The sequence below is a fragment of the Nomascus leucogenys genome, chromosome 19, assembly GCF_006542625.1.
Source record: "Nomascus leucogenys isolate Asia chromosome 19, Asia_NLE_v1, whole genome shotgun sequence".
Lineage (NCBI taxonomy): Eukaryota > Metazoa > Chordata > Mammalia > Primates > Hylobatidae > Nomascus > Nomascus leucogenys.
Genome location: NC_044399.1, coordinates 59439809 through 59461196, shown reverse-complemented (window position 1 = coordinate 59461196; position 21388 = coordinate 59439809). Strand labels below are relative to the sequence as shown.

Below are 21388 nucleotides of genomic sequence, written 5' to 3'. Positions count from 1 at the left end.
GGGAGGCTGAGGCAGGAAAATCGCTTTAACCCCGGAGGCGGAGGTTGCAGTGAACCCAGATGACGGCACTGCACTCCAGCCTGGCGACAGAGCGAGACTCCGTCTCAAACAAACAAAAAAACTAGTAACAGAGTTAGTTCAGGATAGGATGTGGTAGTGTGATAGTCAGGTAGGGGAAGTACATAATGGGGGAAACTGGGAATTTGCCTTTTTAAATCAATGTCTGCAGCTGGATGGAGATAGATATGTCTGATGGCCCTCTAAAATGCAAATCGAGTGAATTTGCCCAGGGGGATATCCCTGGTTCTCCGAGCCTCAGTCACCCCACCTCAACCCCCAGCCCTCGTCTCAAGGGCACTTGTTGCTGCTAGACTGCAGGAAGAGGAAATTAAGAAGTGCAAAGAGCTGGGGACAGTGTGCAGCCCCGTTGGGAGAGTGAAGCTCTTGTCCCTCTCACCTGGGGCTCTCCAGGTAACCCTCCCCACCACTCCTCTCCCTAGCTCCAAGGGCGGTGGCCCCTTTAACAGACCTGACAAATCGCTCGCCCATTTCCGCGGCCTCACCTCGGTGCGCGGTAGAACTGGATTGGTTAGGCCTGGCGTGCCGTTTGCTCCGCCCCCGCGCCCTCTGGTTGGCGGCGGCGGCCGCGGGCGCGGGGCGGGTCCGCCGGCGGGGCGGGGCGGGGCGGCGTGTGCCCGGGGGCGGGCGGGCGGCAGGGCGGCGGGACCGCGGCCGGTGCCCCAGCCTAAGCCGGAGTCGCGGCAGCCGGGAGCACGGGCGCCGGCATAGTACAATGAGGCAGCCAGAGGATCTTGGGTGAGCAGTCTCGGGGCCAGGCGGGGGCGGTGGAGGGAGCGCCCCGCGGATAAGGCCCGCGCTGGGGGCGGATCGACCCCGCGGGCTTCAGAGTACCGGTCGAGTCCGGCGGCCCTTGGCGTGGCGGGGCTCGGCCCCCCACCCCGCTGTCACGGTTCGGGTATTGACTGGGACGCCCACCCGCGACGCCCCCGGGCGATCCCTCCTTCGGGGCCCCGCCGGATGGCTCGGGCTCGACTCCGGCGGGAGGAGCCGCCGGCCCGGTCCCCTCAGCCTGCGGTCTCCGGCCCCGGGCAGGGAGGCACCGTCACGCGCAAACTAGAGGAAAACGGCTTGCAATTTTATGAATGGGGCCCCGGGTTCCTGCCGCCCCCCTCACAGGCGACGCGAAATGCTTGGAAGTCGAGAACCGCAGTTACTTTACTCGAATCTGTCAGAGATTGTCTGCGCCCCGGTGGTTTTTCTCCAACTCCTGGAGAACGCGGGTGGCGGTGGAGTGGTTTGTGTGCTTTAGCAGGGAGGCAGCGGCGTGCCGAAATCCGGGGGATCGGAAGGTTAACAAGTGACATTGGGCTGAGGCCTAGCGCCAGGTGCCCTGCGGGGAGGCGGTGTGGCCGTGGACGCCGTCGCTGCTGGCTGCTGAGCACGGAAACCATACGGTGGGACCGGGGAAGGCGGGGAACGGCTGGCCACATTGCACCACACGCTGCCTAGAGCGTACGGCTGCCATGGGAGTTGGTGCAGGGGAGTCTTCCCCTTTTTAAAACGATTTTTGGAAAACTTGGCCCCTCAGTGGGTTGATAGTTACTTAAACCATCGGTTGTTATGGTTACAGGACGTCAAATGTAAGGGCAAAGTCTGTTTCCACCCTCGCTCTTTCTCCAGAGGTATGAAGTACTTTGTCACTGTATTTTACAGACACTGCCCAGGGAGGACATCGTTTTTTAGAGTTGAGGGAAAATCATGGGCTCCTTGAGGGCAGGGCTCCTGCCACATTCACTTTTGAAGTGCCAGCGTCTTCACACCATCACCACTCTGCACATGCATTAAAAGGAATGAGCCTTTTACATGTTTTGAGGATTCTCAGAGGGTTCAAAGGAGTCATTTCAGGAACCAGGTGTAAGCTGTAGGGGAAACAACGAGTGAATTTTATATGGAAAACAATAAGGAAAAATGGAGGGCAGGTTATCCTTGAAGTCTGGAGTATGGGGCGTTTGAGTAGTCTAGGTTTGTGAGTTTTAGAGCTGGGTCACACAGAGACGCTTGTCTCATATTGGAAGAATGAAACTGCCATTTCTGTTAGCTCTTACCCAGCCCATAAGCAATATTCTTTCAGATTCTCCCCAAAAATGGTAGTTGGTCTAAAGTTATGGAAAACAAGCCTCCTGAGGTGATGTGGATAGAGTGGGATTTTGCCATATCATTTCTTTCTTTTTTTTCTGGGCCCCTTTGGGAGTGTGAAGGCTTGGAGGGAGAGGATGTGGAGGGCTCTGGGTGAACTGAACTTGCTTGCATGTTTATCTCCAGTAAAAGGCACTGTGCCCCAGATGAAGGAGATTAACAAATTGATTCAGATCAGAAGATAGTGGTAATTGAGTCTACTGACAAGCAACCCAGGGGCTGGGACAGACGAGGAGGGAGGAAAAATTCAGGAGTTTGGTTTGGGCTGATTGTTGGAGGTTTGAAGAGCAAGTTATGTCATCGTGTGAGAAGATTAGACACAGCATATACCAAACATAATGTTCATTATTAGAGATTATGTTAGAATGCTTCTGGAGAAGAAGCAGGAAAGACTAGGCTTTTAGATAGGATAAATATGTAGCAGATTTTGGACAAAAAGCAGTTGCCTGGAGTCAAAAAAGAAATTATTTATTAAAATACTAATAATTTTGCCGTATGCCAGAAACCACTAGACATTATAGATACGATGGAGGGTTTTTTTGTTTTTAAAGGATGAAGAGTTTGTTTCTATATGCCATATTAGTTGCCTTTCCTTCAAGTCAAAAGCTCCTGTTTTCTGGAAGGTTTTCTGAATCCGTTGAGGAAAGAGGGGAAAACTGCACAGTTTATTACTTAATATGAGAACAGAGCAATGGGGAAATTCTCCTCACTGTAGATTACTTTCAGTATCAAACTGAATCTTCAAAGACCAGTTTTCTGTGTCAGGTTCAATATAAAATTATATTAATCCTCACGTCTGTTGACTGGTATCTTTTGATGGAAAGTGCCTGTTCTTTCCTTTTTTCCATTTATCAATTCATTCATTCAGAGTTAGGAATTTCATTAAACACACACTGTCTCTTGTTCTCTAGGTGTTTCTAGTTCATTTTCTTTGCCTGAATATCCCTCAGGGTCTACTTTCTTCTGTCTGATCCTTATCTCCTGAAGGTCTCCTTGGGAATTGCTGAGGTCACAGGGAATGCTTATTCTTTGATTCTGTCCCAAGGCAGAAGACTAGTATAGAAAAGAGAGCATTGTTGAGTTCCAACTCAGCCAGTTACTGTTTTCTGCCCCTTATGTGTATATCCTCTCCAGTCCTAGAGCAGCCCTCTAAGGGAGATGTGATAGCCTCATTTTACAGAAGAGGAAACCGAGGCTCAGAGCAAATCAGTAACTTGCCCAAGGTGACAAGCTGGTTAGATGGTGGAGCAAGAATGTCAGTCTAGGACATTGATTCAAAAAACGTGCTTTTTTGGGCCAGGCACAGTGGCTCACATCTTGTAATTACAGTACTTTGGGAGGCCAAGGCAAGAGGATTACCTGAGGCCAGGAGTTTGAGACCATCCTGGATGACAGAGTAAGACCCTGTGTCCAAGCAAACAAAACATGCTTTTTCCCTTGTACCACGTTGTTTTTCCCTGGAGAGAAGTGGCAGTTTATTAGAGATGTCTCTTGCAGTGCCCTCTTGAGTGGACATGTTCAGAGTGATCAGGTTCAGAGATGTTCAGAGAATTGCTGCACTAATGAGCTCCTGTGCTCCTGCTGGAGCCAGAGTTAGATGCCGGTGTCTGTCTCTGCCAACTGCAGTTTTGAGTAATTCACGAGGCTGTTGGGAAATCTTTTACTGCCATGGAAAGGTGACTGGACTGGCTGGGTCTGTATCCTTGTGCTCTGCCTACCAGCTCTGTGACCTTAAGGGTAAATTACTTCTCTTTCTGTGTACCTCAGTTTCTTTGTCTGTAAAGTGGGAAAATATTCCCATTTCAACAATGCTAAGACAGTGTAATTTATGTAATGTTAACATTCCTGGGGAAAAAAAGCATCTTGTATGGGGTCTTAGACTTGTAGTCGGCAGTGGCTTCCTTTTTCGGCACATAAAATAACAGTGTGTCTTATAATCAATGGTCTTAGATGAACTAGGGTAGTATATTATTTATGGGTAGTTGTAAGAATTAAATGAGATCACTCATGTCCCTGGTTCTAGTGAGCACTCAATAACAAGTCATGCCGTCCACTGACAGGATGAATGGTTAACTGGGAAAAGCTGGGAAGCATCTCGTAAGATTTGCCACTCAACGCCCAGGCAATAATCCATGATTTGTGGCTGGAGGAACATTTTCCAATTTGCCTAGAGCACTATCCTTTGGCTGACTCTTGTCCCTGTGAGAAGCATTAACTTCAGGAGCTAACGAGCCATGGACAAACAGCTCCCTTTGTCTTCCTATTCATTAAGGTCTTTGTCAACTTTAAGTCCCAAGTTTAAAGTAAATATTGTAATAAGAAGACTGGAAGCCCACGCTGTTGTGAATATTCTTACATGTGAGTTTTAAAGCAACTCATAGGTTATACAAGATTTTGTGTTGCTCCTTTCCAAACTCTTTATAATGCTTAATTACACTGTGTGAAATGTCCATGAAACACCATTAATGAGAGGGATGCTGGGAGGTTATGAAAGTTCAGAAGCCGTTGACTGGTATTGGTGAGGTGGAGAGAACACTAGACTTTGAGTCAGGAGGCTACAGTCCTGACAGTTTCACCTGTCATCCCCACTTCACCATCAGAAACATATTTCCCAATGGCTGCATGGATCACCCAAAATTGCACTGGGCAGCGAGGCAGGATACCAGCTGCACATCACTTCACTAATTTGGACTTTTAAAAGTCTCTCTTCCAGGACAGGGCGCTGTGGCTCATTCCTGTAATCCCAGCAATTTGGGAGGCCAAGGTGGGCGGATCACCTGAGGTCAGGAGTTCAAGACCGGCCTGGCCAACATGGTGTAAACCTGGCTCTATTAAAAATACAAAAAGTAGCCGGGCATGGTGGCACATGCCTGTAGTCCCAGCTACTTGGGACTGAATCAGGAGAATCGCTTGAACCTGGGAGGTGGAGGTTGCAGTGAGCCGAGATCACACCACTGCACTCTAGCCTGGGTGACAGAGCGAGACTCTGTCTCAAAAAAAAAAAAAAGTCTGTCTTCCAAAATGAAGAGTTGATTTCTTAGTGCCATCCCCCACTGCCAGCAGTCTCATAGATTATACGAGTTTATGAATCTAAGAATCTGAGTAATTAAATGATTGAAAGAAAATGATTGTCTTCAGGACTTTTGAAGTCTCAGGTGTTTGTGATAGTGCTTTGAGAAACAAAACAGTAGGCAGGTGATAACAATATAAGTAACTATCATTTACGGGGAATCATGTGCCAGGCACTGTTCCTACCTTTAAACTTTACACCACCCTATGAATAGTAGATACTATTATCAATCTTATTTTAAGATGAGAAAACTGAGGCTCAGAAAGGTTAAATAACTTTCCAAGATTATACAGCAAGGTCAAGGACTGATACCTGGGCCTAGAATGCTGGCTTATGTTGCTCCCCACTGGATGCCTGAAACCATGGATAGTACTAAACCCTATATACGCCATGTTTTTTTCCTATGCAAATATACCTATAATAAAGTTTAATATATAAATTAGACACAGTAAGAGACTAACAATAATAACTAATAAAATAGAACAGTTGGGCCGGGTGTGGTGGCTCACACCTGTAATCCCAGCACTTTGGGAGGCTGAGGCGGGTGGATTGCCTGAGATCAGGAGTTCCAGACCAGCCTGGGCAACATGGTGAAACCCCATCTCTACCAAAATGCAAAAAATTAGCCAGGCATGGTGGCGTGCACCTGTAGTTCCAGCTACTCAGGAGGTTGAGGCAGGAGAATCGCTTGAACCCAGGAGGCGGAGGTTGCAGTGAGCCAAGATTGCACCATTGCACTCTAGCCTGGGCGACAGAGTGAGACTCCGTGTCAAAAAAAAAAAAAAAAAAAAAAAAAAAGAACGGTTATAACAACCACAAACCACATATTGTTCACAATTTTCGGAGATAGAAGATTCGTTCTTAACATAGATCTTAGCAACCTCAGTACAAGATGTTTTTCCTTTCCTAAGTTGTGAAGTTTGACTTTTTCACTTAAAGGAAGCACTTTACAGCTTCACTTTGGCATATCCAAATTGCCAGCGTCATTAATCTCATGCTTTGGGGCTATTACTAAGTAAAATAAGGGTTACTTGAACACAAGAACTGTAATATTGTGAAGGTTGATCTGATGACTGAGACAGCTAAAGGTGACTAACAAGTAGGTAGTGCCCACGGCTTGGATCTGCTGGACAAAGGGAGGATTCACATCCTAGGCAGGATGGGATTGGACAGTGAGAAATTTCATCACACTACCCAGAATGGCATGCAGTTTAAAATTTGCAAATTGTTTATTTCTGCAATTTTCCATTTGATATTTTCAGAACTTGGTTGGCTATGGGTGACTGAAACTGCAGATAAGTGGGGACTACTTGTATTGGGAGAACTTTGTTAAATTTAAAGAATTAACTCTTATGGGAGTTGCAGAAGACTTAAGTCCTTGAAAGGAAAGGCTTTTCTTTGGTGAACAAAAGCCATGTGCCAGGTCACTGTGAGCATAAATGGGACTATTGAGAGAAGAATCTAACCTTTCTGTGTGGAAGCTGGGAGAATGGGAAATGTGGGTGGGCTTTGAAACAACCAGGTAACCTTTGTCTGCTGGATTTGTCTGGAATATTGGTTCTAAGGGCTTTTCCCTAAGAAGATTATTGCAACAAACACATTAAGTGCCTCCCCAGCTTATTCTAACAGTTGAAAGCGGCACTGGGCAAGAGGAGCTGGCTTCAGTCATAAGCTTATTTAGGATTTGAGATTAAAACCTCGTTGGATTGCTCCTGCAAATAACCTTTCAGAATCCCAATATGCATTTTATAAGTTTCATTTCTCTTGCTGTTCAAAGCTGACATAAGCTGGCTTGTTTTCTTATTCAATTTTCAGTCCTTTCTTGGACCTCATGCTGTCTTTTGGGCTGTATTCTTATAGATGGTTGTATTTATTATTTTAGGCTCGAAATAGAGAATTTAAAAATTTTTTTACTGAAAGGATTGACTGAACAATGATCGTCATTCAGCAAGTATTTGAGCATCTACCAGGGCCAAGCGTTGTGCTTGGCGCTGGAAATCTGATGGGGAGCAAAACAGATGTGGTTCCTTCCTGCACAAAGCACGTTATCTAGTCTAGACAACAAACAAGTCAATAGACATATGCATCATATATATTGGATTGTAATATGTGTAAAATCTCCTTCCTCTGAAGGAAAAGAACAGGGCACCAAGAAAGAAAAGGAAGAAACTAGCAACTGGGGGTCTTGGGCAGAGCATTTCAAGAGAGGGAGCAACGTGGATGTCTGGCTGCTGTGCAGAGGGGCAGAGAGGGGAATATGGGAAGGGCAGGCTCAGAAGGTGCCAGTCTGCAGAGGACATGTCACAAGGCAGCATAGTGTAGCAGGGAGAGCAGAAGCTTGGGAACCAGACACTGCTCAAGGGGCCTCGGGAAGTTTCTTAAGCTCTTTTGCCTCACTTTCCCACCTCCAAGAAGCTTTGAGGGTTGAATGAGCCTTGAGAGCCATGCCTGGCATGTACAGAAAGGACTGTGGGTAGGGTTTGCTGACTCTCAGGGCTGTGGGGAACTTGACTTCGAGTGGATGAGTTTCTCTTCTTAGTCAGCATTTCCCATGATTCCATGTGTAGCATAACCATAGGGCAGAAGGTAAAACTAAGACAGCTGAGTAGGTGTATCCATGGAGGCATTCTAAGGTAGATTATGTTGGACTTTCTGTGGTGTGCTAAGCATTCAGCATCTGTACCTGGGAGACTTGGCCCTACCTGTAGGCATCTCTGTGGTGGGTGCAGTGCTCAGTGTGGATGGAGCAAGGTGGACTGGAAGCAGCTCTACCTCTGCTCTTGCCTGCAGTTGTTTGCTTTAGTGTTTGGATGCGGCAGGAGATCTTTAGCCTTTTTTCCTGATAAGAGGAGACAGAGACTACTGGCCTTACAGCCAGGTGGTCAAACATGACAACTTGGAGTTGCTGTGTGCAAAACCTGCCTGAACCCCATTTCCAGCGAGATTTGATGATGTTTCCTCATTCAAAGGAACAACCACACCTCAGGACCATACAAGGAGAGGACTTCATGAAACAGGTCACTGGCTTGGGATAGTCAATAAAGTGCTATGAACCCAGCCATATTAAAGTTATAATTATCTTGTAAAGTATGTGTGAGGCCTCATCAAATTTGTATATAATTGACTAAGTTTTTCAAAATATCTTTTACTCTGGAATTTTTTTAAAAATACACAAAAGTAAAGAATAATGTAATGGATATCAGGCATCTATTACTCAATTTTGATAATTATCAACTTTTGCTAACCTTGTTCCAAGATAATTCCACAATGAAGCATTGTTGGTGGATTTTCTGTCACAGTATAAATGTGTCTTTGGACTATAAAATCATTTGGTAGATATTCTAGAGAAAAAAATGCCTGCACACTGCATAATTATAGGGCTAGTGTTAGGTAGTTGAAATTCAGAATCTGAAATGAACATTTAGTGGAAACCTCTTATAGACTTGTCTATGAGAAGTACGCATATAAAATTAAGAGTGCTTTCAAGATGACCAGTTATCTATGTATTTACTAAATAGCAACTGTATTGGGCAGTGTGCAAGGTACATTTTTTTTTTTTTAAAGGCCAGGTGCTGTGGCTTATGCCTGTAATCCCAGCACTTTGGGAGACCGAAGTGGAGGATCACTTGAGGCCAGGAGTTTGAGACCAGCCTAGGCAACACAGTGAGACCCTGCCTCTACAAAAAAAAAAAAAAAAAAAAAAAAAAAAAAAACCCAGACGCAGTGGCACACACCTGTAGTCCTAGCTACTTGGCAGGCTGAGCTGGGAGGATCGCTTGAGCCCAGGAATTCAAGGCTGCTGTGAGCCATGATGGCACCACTGCACCACAGCCTTGGTGACAGAGTGAGACCCTGTCTCTAAAAATCAAACAAACAAAAAAGGACAGTGTTTGTCCACAGTAGCTTATACAATTATGAGCCCATGATGAAGTCACAGGTTATTTTCAAACATTCTTAGCAAATGAATTTTACACAAAACCCAAACTTTGAAACTGATTAAGAAGCAGTATTTTAGTGGCATATGTTACTTTAAGTTCAATTTATAGTATTCACTTGTAGCATGAAACAGGACACAAGTTAATATGTTGAAAGTTGCTATATGTTGAATTTCATTTTTATTTTGTAAAGGGGAAATTCAAATCAAACATGCAAACAACCTTGTAGCAGTGCCTCCGTGCATCATAGTACAACAGACCATTAAACATTTGAAAGGTGTTTAGTGCAACTGAGAATTGGAAGCTTTAATTTTAATTAAGCTGAAACCCAAGCTTTAATTTTAATTTAAATAGTTCCATGTGCCCATATTGGACAGTATAGCTCCAAAGTTTATTAAACCACCATTCTCGGTGATAGGATAGAACCCAGCACAAACTAATCTGGGCAACAAATCAAAGGGCACAAGTCGCATGTAGGTTCCAAACTCAGTACATTTTAGAGAAAAGGAGTTTGATTATGTAGTAGAAGGAAGAACTGCCTGGTGGGACTCATGATCTTCCTTTAAGAGCAAGGCTCAAAGACCTGGGGAGTTTTGATTTGATGCTATGATGTCTCCTGGGGCTCAGAATATTATGAAATGAGGAGTGAATCTCTGAGTGAAAAGAACTCAAGCTGCTTGTTGCATTGCGGAATGTCTCTAAGAGGTAGAGAGGTGTCTGTTAAGTGGCTTGTATGAAGGTTTCAGAAGGTAAGATTAGCCCCAGCTTTGGGAGTTGTGTTTGCTGCCAGGAGGGTTTAGAGGCTCCCTCTAGGCAACACCCAGGGGCTCAAAGAAGACAGACGCAGAGAGCATGAGCTGCTGGTCACCTCTCTATCCCCAGAGCATAATAGATGCTTGATAAATGTGTTAAAAGTGGATGACAGTTTCAGGAATAGATTTAGGAGTAAATAAGAGATGGGCTTGAAATTTTTCTAGCAATTCTGAAAAATAGGTGCCAAGGGAAGTGCAGTGCCAGTGAGCTGCAGAGTTTGCCCAGCCTGTGCTTTCTGCCAGAGGTAATTGACATTTCTCTTCACTACAAATGCAAGCTCGACCTCCCTCCATTCGCCCTTATCTAGTCCTGCACCAAATACTGCTGATTTTTATCTTATAAACGTCTCTTGGATGGTTCTTTTCTCTCAAGCTTCTCTGCCACTGTTCTAGTCTGGTGCAAACAACCATCTTTTTGCTTGGAATACTCCAGCAGCCCCTCACTGACCTGCCCTCATCTACCTCTACTCCTTTCTAATCTCTTCACCACCCAGCAGTCAGAGTGGTCTTTTAAAAATTCCTAACATGGCCAGCCATGGTGGCTCACACCTGTAATCTCAACACTTGGGGAGGCTGAGGTGGGAGGATTGCCTGAGCCCAGGAGTTCGACACCAGCCTGGGCAATACAATGAGACCCTATCTACAGAAAAAAAAAAAAAAAAAGAAAAGAAAGAAAAATTAAAATTAGCTGGGTGTGGTGGCGTGTGCCTGTAGTCCCAATTACTCAGGAGACTGAGGTGGGAGGATTGTTTGAACCCAGGAGGTTGAGGCCGCAGTGATCTGTGATCACACCACTGCATCCACCCTGGGTGACAGAGACCCTGTCTCAAATAAATAATAAATAATTCTAACATGATCATGTCACATCCTTGCTCAAACTCTCTGAAGGTTTCTTTGTTGCCTGTGGGATAAAATCTACATTCCGAACATGTTTAGGTGCTGTGTGATCTAGCCCCTCCTGCCTTCTCCAGCCTGGGCCTCTGTGTCTCTCCTGGTTTATTGTATTCCAGGCACACTGGCCACCTTTCTCTTCTCAGTTGGAAGGGAGTTAGACTTTTTAGGAGCTGAACCCTCTGCAGGAAACAGCTCTACTCCCTACCTCACCCCCACCCCCATTTTCTCTTGTCCTTTGTAGCACTCATCACAGTTTGTTACTACATATTCTGTTGTAGATACCTGCTTTTCCCCCTTCTTCTAAGAAGGCAGGGACCTTGTTGATTTTGCTCTGCATTATATACCCAGTACCTAGCTTCGTATCTGACCCATTAGACATGCTGCTTAAATATTTTCGGGGTAAATGAATGAAAGAGTGCAAGCCACATTAGAAAACAAGGGGAAACTCAACTTGAGGAATTCTCTTTAAAACTTGGTTATATGGCTGAGCACAGTGGGTCACGCCTGTAATCCCAGCACTTTGGGAGGCTAGGGTGGGAGGATCGCTTCAGCCCAGGATTCAAGACCAGCCTGGGCAACATAGGGAGACCTCCCCATCTTTAAATTCTTTACAAAAAATTTAAAAATTGAGCATGGTGTTGTGCATCTGTAGTCCTTCTCAGGGTGCTGAGGTGGGAGGATTGCTTGAGCCTGGGCGGTCCAGGCTGCAGTGAGCCATCATTGTGCCATGCACTCCAGCCTGGGTGACACCTCAAAAACAGACAAAAACAACTTGGATTTATTGGAGAGGTTAAGTAGTTTTTAGAGAATAACCCAGGAAGGGAAATGGGGGGAAAGAGTCCACAGGGATCTATCATGAAAACTGTACAGGGGGTTTAGAGCATCCTACAAAAACATGTTCTGAGAAAGCATGTTCCATGCCCTTGTCCCAGACTTGAAAGGCATTTGCCCATCATGTTGCAAGGATGGGATTTGAGGCTGATCCTCTTGTCTGGATGGGTTTTCTGCACCCAGCCTCAGGAGGCACTGACATGAGGCTCCATTTTGAAACCTTAAGGTTGGAGTCTTCCATATACAGCCCACAGCCAGGGGTGCAGTAGTCTTCCGCTCTTCCTGGAGGGTAGGGATTCTGCCCTGCTCATATTTGCACCTTTCTCCTCCCTCTGACCTCCCTCACTGCCATCAGCAAACTAGAGTACTTTGCCTGTGGGGAGTGTTTGCCAAGTGTTTCTGAGTAGACCCCGGTACTACCTGGTGGACACTAAAGAGGGCTCTAGGCAGTAGTAAGAGGGAATTCTGGTTGTACCTTGTGCAGGGGAGGCTTCCTGCTGTTGCTGGATTCCCTGTTGGAAAGAAGCTGGGCAGCTGTGTTTACACCTGACCCTGCAGATGGGGAGGCTTCCCCCTTCTCTCTCTTCCTGAGGGCTACTTCCAGATGAGTGGGGGAGCCTGCCAGTGCTCATCAGGTCCACCTGACATGTCATAAGGAAAAAGGAGAAACCTGGGTCTTCCCCGGGAACTTTGAAGTTATGAATAGGAAATCGAAGTATTTGATGCCAAGATAATGTTCTTTTGGAAGGAAGGGACTGGTTCCCCAGACCAGCACCTCTGGTAACCAGAGGATTGTTTTGTGAAGACTAGAGTGATGCGTTTTCTGGGAGACTGCAAGTTAAGAAGGCTTTAAGCTTTATATTAATTAGAAATTTGTATTAATGTATAGTAATTAGAGAAAAGGCTACAGGAAAATCATAGAATCGGATAATGAGGAGACCTGTGTGACTTAGTAGCATTCTAGGTACCAAAGTGGTGCCTCGGAACTCTCGAGTGGAAACTAGCACCAAAGCTGATTGGGAACACCAGTAAGGGAGGGGCCCCGTTATCTGTAAGTTCATGCCTGAGTGTGAGCAGCTCATGTCCCATGTGCTGGAAACCTTAACAGCACAGGCAGGCAAATACCATCTGGTGGTTGTTAGGATTGGAGTTAGAGCAAAGTACTATGGGGTACACCTAGCCCCAAAAGAAAATCCTGTAAGTGATTTACTCTGTGTGCCCTGATCATGGAAACCTGGTGGAAAGCATTTCCTTTTATGATGGAAAGGGGAAAGCTGGGCCTAGTGGCTCAAGCCTGTAATCCCAGCACTTTGGGAGGCTGAGTCAGGTGGATCCCTTGAGTTCAGGAGTTCAAGACCAGCCTGGGCAACATGGTGAAACCCAGTCTCTACAAAATAAAAAACAAAACCAAAAATTAGCTGGGCATGGTGATGTGCACCTGTGGTCTCTGCTACTTAGGAGGCTGAGGTGGGAGGATTGCTTGAGCTTGGGAGGCAGAGGTTGCAGTGAGCCAAGATGGTGCCACTGCACTCTAGCCCAGGCAAAAAGTGAGAGGGGAGCAAGTTATGTTGTTGTAGGAAGCTGCCTGCCAGACCGAGACGACAGTGTTATTTTCCATAGACAGATTTTAAAGTCGGCCTCCGGCAGGTGTAGTAGACCGTGCAGATGTTTGTATAAGGTGAAGTCTATTACAAGTGGACCATGTGGTAAACTCTAACCCTACCTTGCTGATAATTTTACATCTGAGAGCAGGTAGAGGGAAGTGTGTGTATTGGACTTAATGATGACAAATGAGGAAAAGCCATCCAGAGGGCAATGGAGCTTGTGACTGAGGCTGGGAAGTAAGCACAGAGCTCTTGTTCAGGCAGGCCGGCTGGCACCTGCTCACTAAAGTTGCTCACTAACGGCTGAGCATTTCCTACCTTCTATTATTGTTTCCTTTGATAAAAATGATGGAAATGCTCCCACTTAACCTGGAGCAGGAGCCATCTTGGTATCCTCAGTGTCCGGATGTGTGTTAGAAGTGACTGCTTGACAGTTAGTCCCTGATAGTGGCTGATCTGATGTGGCCATCCCCGTTTCCTATCCACCTCACCTACAGTTAGGAGCAGAAACTGCTGTAGGAAGCCTGGCAGGAGCTGCCCTCAGGGATTGAGCCTCTTTGCCTGGCTAAGTTCAGGGGCAAGATCGAAATGGAAAATAAGTCAGTAGCTGAAAACTCGTGGGAAAGGAATTGCTTTTGTTTTAATTTCCCAGGGTAGGCTAATGTCTGTGGGGATACGGTGAGTGGTATTCGATCCTGATGGGGTAGGTTAATAGTGAAGCAGGAACATTAATTTTTTTTTAAGGCTAAAACTCCCAGCAGAAATGGCTATTGATCATGCTCTGAGCCAGAAACCAAACTCATTTGGTCAGCCTAGCTTTTGTCTTAAGGCTGACCGTGATCATTGTTCAGAGGAGCCCTAATAGCCTGAAGTGAATTTTATTTCAGGGAGTACTAAAATCTTAGGGAAGAGAAAAAACACATCTTGAGTTTAGTTTTTGAGTTAGATAATAGAGTTGTTTTGGCAGCAAGTGTAGCAAGTGCAGGGCCCAGAATTTTCTGGGGTGGATGGTTAAGAGGTCCTTCCAGAAGTCTGTATGATTTTTTAGTGCCAAAGTGTTAATCTCAAAGAATAAAATTGAAAACAAATTTTATATATATATATATATATATATATATTTGTTGACCCACAGCTCCAAAGAAGCCTTCCAGAAATTGCAAATTTCACTATTTCTAAAACTTAGCTTTCTTATGGTCTATAAGCATTTTAGCCATTTTGTGGGATCTGTCCCAGAACTGAACCATTAGCCTCCATTTTCCCTCTCAGAACTGCCTTCCAGCTCCTCCTCAGCTCCTTCCCACAGTGCTCCAGTGGAGTGTCCTAGCCTCTCACCCTACACACTGCTGAGTAAGCACAGAGCAGGCTGTACTGTCGATTGGTTAATGTTGAGTGAGGTGGGTGCTTTATTCAAGCTAAGGAAAAGAGGAATTTTTTTAAACGATGTTTTTCTGCTTTAGGAGCTCGTTTATACAAGTGCTTAAGTCAGTATTTAAAGTTGGAATGAGAGGTTTTGGTTTCCTGTTCTTACAGCAGTAAACAGTAGGTAAGGGGGCAGGTACCTGGGGTCAGCCCTTTAGGTTTTTTCCTTTTTTTTTTCTTTGAGACAGAGCCTTGTTCTGTTGCCCAGTCTCAAGTGCAGTGGTGTGATCTCGGCTCACTGCAACCTCCGCCTCCTGGGTTCAAGTGATCCTCCTTCCTCAGCCTCCCAAGTAGCTGGGATTACAGGCATGCACCACCATGCCCGGTTAATTTTTATATTTTTAGTAGAGATGGGGTTTCGCCATGTTGGCCAGGCTCATCTCGAACTCCTGACCTCGAGCAGTCCACCCTCCTTGGCCTCCTAAAGTGCTGGGATTACAGGGGTGAGCCTCGCCCGGCCAGCCCTTTAGTTCTTATTTCTGTCTGTCAATGTGGATACACAGGGACATCTTTTCAAGTGTGATGCTATTGCTAAGGGAGGGAGGGTGCCTGACAGACAAGCAGGAAGCCTACAGTCTGGCATGGGAACCCTCATCTAACCACTGGGATGATTTCAAGCCAAATTCTTTGAGGCCTGATAAAGGGCTTATAAAATAGGCTATACCTGCATTTAGTTAATATGGACTGCTTATCCAGTGATCCCTTCAGCATTCAGCGGATGACACTGCTTAGAAGACAGTGGCTACGCTCGGGGACTGTCACTGGGTAGGTCCAGACACTGGTGAGAGTCAGCCTCCCGTGAGTCTTTAAAATGAGGTCCTTACCCATCTTGTGTTTCCTTTTAGGGAAGGTCTTTGAAGAATCTTAAAGCAAGTATTTTAACTCTTTAAGTAGCATTAAGCATGGAAAATTCTTATAAAATAGATTCTTTTCTCCCAAATTAATAGCTTATAAATTAGTGTACCAGTTTTTCTTTTTCTCTCTTGTTCTTTATTATTTCTTATTCTTTCTCTCACTAACATAAAGCACTTAGGTATGTTTTGCAGTTATAGTTTGTTTTTCAGTAGATTGGTTATTTATTGTCTAGAAAGTAATCAGCTGTTTTCCCACTACAGTCTTGGTTCCAGGAGTAAAATTGCTGGCAAAGCTTTGGGAGGCACCATAAGGCTGTCCTCTTCCTCGAGTGAGATTTCACGTGCTATCTCTGTCTTGCCCAAATGCCCTAGGACCATGCACTCACCATCCAAAGGGATGTAGATTAAAACCCTACTCCTCCTATTCAAAAGAGTGTAATGAATTCTGTACATCTGGGTTTTTTAATCTTGGGGAGGGGGAAGAGAAATATCTGTGTCTCCTTGAAAGTCAAGTGCAAAATCTTTTTTTTTTTTTTTTTTTCGAGACAGAGTCTCGCTCTGTCTCCCAGGCTGGAGTGCAGTGGCGCGATCTCGGCTCACTGCAAGCTCTGCCTCCTGGGTTCACGCCATTCTCCTGCCTCAGCCTCTCCTAGTAGCTGGGACTACAGGCGCCCGCCACCACGCCTGGCTAATTTTTTGTATTTTTAGTAGAGACAGGGTTTCACCATGGTCTCGATCTCCTGACCTCGTGATCTGCCCGCCTCGGCCTCCCAAAGTGCTGGGATTACAAGCGTGAGCCACCGCGCCTGGCCCAAAATCTTGAGGATATTTGTGTATGTATATTTGTGTGGTAGGGAGGGATCTTTGATGTTCATCAGGCTTTCAAGAAGCCCTCAACTGAGAAAGGGTAAGGAGGAACTTCAGGTCTAAATCTCTCATACCTCTCATCTAAAAAGCTCTAAAGCCAACTTTTTAGAACGGAGAGACCAATTCACAGTAGAAGAACCTGGATCACAGACAACATCGGTGAGCGAACTGCAGGTTCCCCGCGCAGGGGGTCCGTGCGCAAGCCTGGCCGCCTCCTCACTGCTCAAACCAGATCATCTCTGGAGCCCCGACATTCTCTTTCCTCACTGCTAGCCCCACTCCCCTCAAATCCTAGAAGACCTTTGAGGGAGAGAATTGGAGATACATGTCCTTCTAGCCATGTCCTTCCTGCCAGGTATCCAGTGCCAGGATATTTTCTCCTTCAGTTTTCTTAGTCAATTTGTTTTGACCAGGACCCTACTGAGTTTTCACAGGGCATCTCTTTTTATTTTTCTTGGGTTTGCCTCTTTTATTCCTCTTCTTCCTCCTCTGCCTTCTTCTTTCTTTTCTTTTCTTTTTTTTTTTTTTTGAGACAGAGTCTTGCTCTGTCACCCAGGCTAGAGTACAATGGCCTGATCTCGGCTCACTGCAACCTCCACCTGCTGGGTTTAAGCGATTATCCTGCCTCAGCCTCCCAAGTAGCTGGCACCTGCCACCACGCCCATCTGATTTTTGTAATTTTAGTAGAGATGGGGTTTCACCATGTTGGTCAGGCTGGTCACGAACTCCTGACCTCAGGTGATCTGCCCACCTCAGCCTCCCAAAGTGCTGGGATTACAGAATTACAGGTGTCAGCGACCACACCCAGCTGCCGCCTTCTTCCTTTTTCTGTATTCTGAATAATCTGTTCCCCGTCATTGGCTTTTCTGTTAGGTCTGATGATTCTTATCTGCAGCAAGAAAAGGGGGTCCCTGAGGTAGACAGAGCACCAGGAGGCTGGTCCTCCCAGTGCTGTGACTCTGGAAGGTGGATCCTGCCCTTCCCTGGAAGGCCTTAGGGCCTCAGCTCACCCCTTTTAGCCCAGAAGTCCAGCCTTCTCCTCGTGCAGCCTCCAGCTGGTCCAGAACACACATTTGCTGTTGCCAGTTACTGACTCCTTCCTTTCCTCATGAACCTCATGTGTGTCCTGTGATGGTGGGCTCTGCTCATCAAAGTATGATTGTTTTATATACCTTTTTTTAAAGACAGAAGTTGCTGCTTTCAGGAAGACCATTTTTCCAGGGGGCGGCCCAATATTTAAGACAATGCTAATAGGCCGGACATGGTGGCTCATGCCTGTAATCCCAGCACTTTGGGAGGCCGAGGTGGGCAGATCACGAGGTCACGAGTTTGATACCAGACTGGCCAATATGGTGAAACCCCGTCTCTGCTAAAAAATGCAAAAATTAGCCAGCTGTGGTGGCGCATATCTGTAATACTAGCTACTCAGGAGGCTGAGGCAGGAGAATTGCTGGAACCTGGGAGGCAGAGGTTGCATTGAGCCGAGATCATGCCACTGTACTCCAGCGTGGGTGACAGAGCGAGACTCCGTCAAAAAAAAAAGGACAACGCTGGTGACAAATATGCATGACTGCAGCAGATCCCTGTTAACAGAAATTTAAATTAGAGTCAAGAATGGTCATCTTCTGCCTTTGGCCATTTAAGCTTCTTCCTCTCTCTGAATTTCAGCCTCTAGTGCTCAGGAGGAGGTCAGGGATCTGGCTCTTAAAGGGTGTTGGAGGAAGGTCTCCTTTCCGTATTGCTTCTGAGGACTCCTTAGACCACTGGCAGCACACATCCTCACATGAAGGTGGGTGTATGATCTGGGAGATTCTGCTTAAGAAACTGGATCTCTTTATTGATAGAGCCATCTCATGAGCAAGTAATGCAAGCTGTTGGTAATTACAGAAAACCTACTGTGGAATTTCATCTAAAATTAATGAAGAGTCAGCACTGTGGATTTTAAATACAGAGGCAGTTATGGCTTTAGCTCTCAGCTGTCTGCGGGCTTTCCTTTGCTCTCTGTTGTGCCTGGGTGCTCCCTTCCCTCTTGTCCAGTTGGTTCGTATTCCTATGACACAGACCTGTTTTAATGGAACACCACCAAAATATGCAGTATATTCTAAAGTCAAAGGTTTAGGATCAGAAAAGTGAAAAAGGTTCCTCGTATTAAAAAGAAAACAATAAAACGTGGAGAATAAAAACTGGGCAGTGAAATCTAGCTAGATGACCATAATATGTCTGCTTTTCTTGACTTTATTATTATTACTTTTTAAGGGCATTGTTCAATCCTCAATTTTGTATCTATGGCAGCAGCTGAAGGTCTCTAGATGAGCGTTCACATACACGATGATAAATGGTTAAGGAATTTTGAGGCTAAAATCTTAACTGCTTAGATGTCATGTACTTTATAGGCATAGCATTTCTTGATTTAATAGGAAGGATCTCTGCTCTATATGTGCTTTTATGTGACTTGCAAAGGAACTAACTATTCCATTTAAATAGATTTCAATTAGGATAATGGGTTTGAGACATTTCGTAATGGTACGTTTTCTAGAGTCTTAAGACAGAATTGTCAAATTATAGCAAATAGAGTTAGAAATTATTTTGCAGTTTTCTCGGCAGATTGTAATTTCTCCTTCCATACGTGTAGTCATTGTAAAAGTAATAGTGTAAGGGTACCTTTTATAAAACTGATTATTTTCCAAATAGACTGGTACCTTTTGGTTTAGAAAAAAATGATGGAAGAAGATTGTAGTTTAGGAGAGCAAGCAGAAAGCAGTCATTTTTCAGCCTTTCATTTTATTGTACCTTTGGTCACATTTTTGAAGAAAGGCCCAAAATTGCCATAGGTATGAAAGAATATTGGTAATGGGGTAGAGTTGGAATGAAAGTGAGATTTTCAGAGTAACAAGGTCACTTTCTTCTGTGGCTTGTTGAAACAGGTATGTGATCACAACAGGTCCAGCAGCCAGGGTTGGGGGGAGTAGAGAGTTCATGTAATTTGTATCATGCTTAAATTTCCATATTTGAAAAAGCAACTAGAGAACAGGATTTTGTCAAAACAAAACGAAAAATAATTTTTTAAACGGGAGGGGGAAATGTATGTGTTATTCTTACAAGATGTTGAACAATGTTTAAATAGCTGCGATACAGTTTGTTGAGGGGCAGGGGACAGTCAGAACAGTGACTAAAGGGTTACATTTTGATGTAGAAACACCCAGTTGAAGAAAAAAGCTTGCCTGGGAGGACAGTTTCTGTGGAGATGTGCCCTGCATTTTGAGTGATGTACTTAACCATCAAAGACTCAGCATTAATTTTGATCTTTCTTGGGAAGCTGGAGAAAATAATGCATTTCTGAGAAAAAATAGTAACTTATGAAATGTCAAAGCCTGCTCTGGACAATGTCAACATCTATGAGTGTGAGGCAAATTCAAGAATCCAAACCCTAACTGAAGACCTTCCTGACCTGCTGTCTAGATGTCCGGGGCTGTTTGAGCGGTGAGGTCCAGCAGATTGTTAGGCATTCCAGGGATACGAGAGGCCCACACCCACATCAGGATTGTGTGTTAGTTCTCAGGCTTCCTAGGATTTTTCTTAGGAAAAGGTTTTTGACCCCAAGTACCTCCCAGCTTGACAGAAATCTTTAGAGGCAGCTCAGAAAAACTTTGGTTTCCCAAAATAATCCAAAGGCTAAAGTTCTGCCACCCTTTAAAAGAGTAGTGTTTTGGCTGGGTGCGGTGGTTCACACTTATAATTCCAGCACTTTGGGAAACCGAGGCGGGCGTATCACGAGGTCAGGAGTTCGAGACCAGCCTGGCCAACATAGTGAAACCCCCGTCTCTACTAAAAATACAAAAATTAGCCAAGCACGGTGGTGCACGCCTGTAGTCCCAGCTACTTGGGAGGCTGAGGCAGGAGAATCGCTTGAACTCGGGAGGTGAAGGTTGTGGTGAGCTGAGATCCCACCACTGCACTCCAGCCTGGGCAACAGAGTGAGATTCCATCTCAAAAACAAAAAAAAGTGGTGTTTTAACTTATTTTGGGACATAGTCACCATTAGGACTCTGAACACTATGAACTCTCTCCGCAGAAATCCGCACATGTACACACAGACCAAAACTTGCATGCATGTATATGTTAAGAACCCTTCATTTAAAATAAGATGCAAAGTTTTGAAGAGAAAGTTTGCTGCTGTTACAGACACGATTTTCCCTTGAGTGTTAAAGTGTTCAGCTGGGAATGTCCCTTGTTGGTTGTTCCTCAGTAAGAATAGCAGAGCTGGAACCTGCCAGCCAGGCCTCATTTTGAGACTTGTACAGCCTGACAGTAATGCTTCCAAAAGATGCACCTCCCCACTCATATCAGGAGCTGAGGCCCAGTGTTTCCCCCAAGGGTCTTTTTGAAGAAGACATTTTTATCTAATAGCAGTTTTATTATTTTTATTATTGAAAAAGCGGTACCGACTCTGTATTCATTTTCCTGGTTATTCATATGCTTTTTTCCCCTGAGAGTCAAAAGATGGGTTTAAACTTTGACCTTGTGGGTTTTTATAGCCTGAAATTAATTTTTTAGAGAAATTGCTTTATATTTAAAAAAATTTTTGGCCGGGTGTGGTGGCTCACACCTGTAATCCCAGCACTTTGAGAGGCCGAGGCAGGCGGATCACGAGGTCAGCAGTTCCAGACCAGCCTGGCCAATATGGCGAAATCCCGTCTCTACTAAAAATACAAAAATTAGCCGGGTGTGGTGGTGTGTGCCTGTAGTCCCAGCTATGCGGGAGGCTGAAGCAGAAGAATCGCTTGAACCTGGAGGGCAGAGGTTGCAGTCAGCTGAGATTGTGCCACTGCACTCCAGCCTGGGTGACAGAGCAAGACTCCATCTCAAAAAAAAAAAAAAATATATA

At 45.2% G+C, this 21388-nt stretch overlaps 1 protein-coding gene across 2 annotated transcripts in view; it reads left to right on the top strand.

Moving 5' to 3' along the window:
- Positions 1-654: 654 nt before the first annotated feature.
- Positions 655-21388, top strand: part of TEX2 (testis expressed 2) — a 119692-nt gene continuing 98958 nt past the window's right edge. For both annotated transcript variants that reach the window (XM_030799868.1, XM_003262636.4), the window contains exon 1: positions 655-816. The gene's annotated coding sequence lies outside the window, so the exon portion shown is untranslated. The remainder of the gene's footprint in view (positions 817-21388) is intronic.